This window comes from Crocuta crocuta, unplaced genomic scaffold, assembly GCF_008692635.1.
Source record: "Crocuta crocuta isolate KB4526 unplaced genomic scaffold, BGI_CrCroc_1.0 scaffold2383, whole genome shotgun sequence".
Classification (NCBI taxonomy): Eukaryota; Metazoa; Chordata; class Mammalia; order Carnivora; family Hyaenidae; genus Crocuta; species Crocuta crocuta.
Genome location: NW_027530115.1, coordinates 21293 through 24678, shown reverse-complemented (window position 1 = coordinate 24678; position 3386 = coordinate 21293). Strand labels below are relative to the sequence as shown.

At 38.3% G+C, this 3386-nt stretch overlaps 1 pseudogene; it reads right to left on the bottom strand.

Moving 5' to 3' along the window:
- Nucleotides 1-2622: 2622 nt before the first annotated feature.
- LOC144232066 (large ribosomal subunit protein eL21 pseudogene) lies at nt 2623-3104 on the bottom strand (annotated as a pseudogene).
- Between the last annotated feature and the right edge of the window lie 282 nt (nt 3105-3386).

Sequence of the window (3386 nt, the reverse complement as noted above, 5' to 3'; positions counted from 1 at the left end):
TTTGCAAAATGAGAAAGTTATAAAACATTCACATTGAAGAAGATTGCATTATAAGGGAATACTCAGCAGAACTTCTTAAGTTCATTTAAGCATTTACGATTATTGCTTGGCAGAATCCTCTGGGACAGAGAAAGAAAGTTAAAATGTTAAGAGCCACTGCCAGATGAAGACCAATAAGAAGGCAAAATAAGCATCTTTGAAGTAAAATGGAAGTAATGAAGGAATAGAATCTGTTGGAGAAAAACTCAGTTTCCCTTGAAAGTATCAGGAACCCAGTAGTTCAATATCCTCCAACAAATGGGCCCAGCTTAGCTACTTCTACATACTTCCATCTCTTCTCAAATACTGCTATACTGAGGGGAGTGACAATTCCCACCTTTAGCTTCCATCTCCACCCCACATATAACAGAGGTGTTTTCCCAACTTCCACATCTGCCTATCTAAATCCCACCCAGGTTTTCAGATCCAGCTCAGGTTTACCCCTTCTTCATTCCTTTCCTAACCATCTCCCTAAAACTCTTGATTTTTACTATTTTAATTAGCGCAAGTTATGCTCAAGGAACTGATCTTCTTGCTTCTTTAAAAATAAGAAAAACTAAGAGGTAAAATTTGGGGCCCGTTTCATCAAGTCCTGTTCTGAAACAGAGGATTGGACAATGTTCATGTTAGCCCTTAGTATCTGTTACTATAGAGAGTTTCAGGGCATCAGTTGAAGGATTCCCCAATCTTTCTTCCCCATAAGATGAAGGTAAGATCTGTTGGAACATCCAAAATGTACTTCATTCATGATACATTACCCATTTGTTGCAGAATCACATAATCTTAGAATACATAAGAGAAAAGGGGCTTTGGATCATTAATTATACATTATACATGAGAAAACTGGGGTCCATATCTGTCCTGTCCATTTCTGAGCATTGTGATGTTTTCTTTCCCTTTAGAAAGTTACTGCTGGTTAATTTTTTGAGGAACCTTCATACTGTTTTCCAGAGGGGTTAACCAGTTTACATTCCCACCAACAGTGTAGGAGGGTACCCGTTTCTCCACATCCTCGCCAGCATATAGAGTCTCCTGATTTGTTCATTTTAGCCACTCTGACCGGCATGAGGTGGTATCTCAGTGTGGTTTTGATTTGTATTTCCCTGATGAGGAGGGACGCTGAGCATCATTTCATGTATCTGTTGGCTATCTGGATGCCCTCTTTGGAGAAATGTCTGTTCATGTCTTCTGTGCATTTCTTCACTANACATGGCAATGAGAAAGAATAAAGTCTGGCCATGTGTAGCAACATGGATGGAACTAGAGGGTGTTATGCTGAGCGAAATAAGTCAGGCAGAGAAGGACAGATAATATATGTTTGCACATATAGGTAGATTAGGAGGAAGCTAATGGAGGACCATGAGGGAGAAAAAGGGGAAAAATAGTTGGGGAGAGGGAGGGAGGCAAACCATGAGAGATTCTTGAATGCTGAGAACAAACTGATGGCTGATAGGAGTGGAGGAGAGAGAAAGGTGGTGACGGACATGGAGGAGGGCACTTGTTGGGATGAGCACTGGGTGTTATAGGAAACCAACTTGACAATGATCTATTTAAGAAAAAAAAAGAAAACCTCAAAAAAATTAATAAGTAAAAAAAAAAAAGAAAGTTACTGCTGGGAAATAACACCATTTTAAAAGAAATTCCACAGTACATATCTTTAAAAATTCTCCTAGTTTTTGACCCAGTAATTTGACTTCTAGAAACTATACTGAGCAAATAATCTTGAATATTTTTAAAATTATGTACAAAAATATCACAGCTTTGTTTTTAACAATAGAGATAAATTGAAGACACCCTAAATATACCCAAATTGGAGACTATTTAAGTACATTATGATATACCTGATCTGACCCAATAAAATATTATATAGCCATTTAACATGATATTTTAACATAGGATGGTAGAAACCATACACTCTCAATCTCACCTAGCAGAGCCACTTCCCCATAAGAGAAATTGGTCGTAGAAAAGGCAGAAGAGGGCGCCTTGGTGGCTCAGTCGGTTGGGCATCCAACTTCTGCTCAGGTCATGATCTCACAGTTGGTGGGTTCAAGCCCCGCGTCGGGCTTTGTGCTAACAGCTCAGAGCCTGGAGCCTGCTTCAGATTCTGTGTCTCCCCCTCTCTCTGACCCTCCCCTGCTCACACTGTGTGTCTCTCTCAGAAATAAATAAAACACTTTTAAAAAAAAAGAAAAGGCAGAAGATTTAGAGTGTTATTATTGATAATAATGAGTGGGAAATTCTTTAAAAAATATTAAGTGAATAAAACTAGATAGAAAATGTATATGTAGGATGAACTCATTTAAAATGCATGGGGAGAAGATTGGAAAATTTTGTTTGTTTTAAGCCAATTGTTTGATTTTTTAGTGAAAATTCATGATTTGCTGGCTTAAGTAATTTTTTTATTTTAAAATAATTTCAGACACATAAAAAGGTGCAAGAACAGTACAAAGACTTCCTGTGTACCCCTTACTCATATTCCCTAAATATCAACATAAATAAACTTTCATTCTTTCATTCTTTCATTCATTCATTCATTCATTCATTGCAGTTTTGAGGTTGTTTTTTTTTCTTTTACACTTATCATGCCATGAATTCATAGGGAATGGGTTCCAGCAGCTCAGGCTCCTTTCCATTGGTTCTCACGAAGTGTGCTTCTCTGGGTGGGGAAGGCTGGCATTTCAGTTGAATCCAAGTACCTTTCTCTTTGGCTTTCTTCTTTTTCTGATCACTTCCCTTCACATGCTTCAGAAAACTATCTCGGCTCTTCGAGTGCTTAATATAGTCAGTACGTACGTTAATTTTCTGGCAAGGATCTTGCACTTAACTTGTTTGTTTATGACAATGCCAATGGTATGCTGGGTAACATTGTAGACTCTTCCAGTTTTGTCATGGTAACATTTGCGGAGCATTCCATTTTGAACAGTGCCCATTCCTTTGATGTCCACAATATCACCTGTCTTGTAGAATTGCATGTATGTTGCCGAAGGAACAACCCTATGCTTTCTAAAAGGCCTAGAAAACATATAGGGGGTACCTCTCCTCTTTCTATCTGTGGTGGTCATTTGGTGAATTATTTGAAGATGGCAGTTCTGGCCAAAAGGGATAAATAAACTTAAAGAAATCCCTCTGCCCCATTTACAGATGTCTGGTCAATGAGCTCCTATGTGACCAATGTCATGTTAGATTCCAAAATTAGGAGGTAACAGAAGGGAGACACTCATTTCTGATGGACTGTGGAATCTAGGATGAAAGCCAGTCCCAAAACTAATAATGAGATGCAAGATCTTTAACCAATTACACTGCCTATTATTTACTGTAATCAGTGTCATCCCATTCTGCCTTTA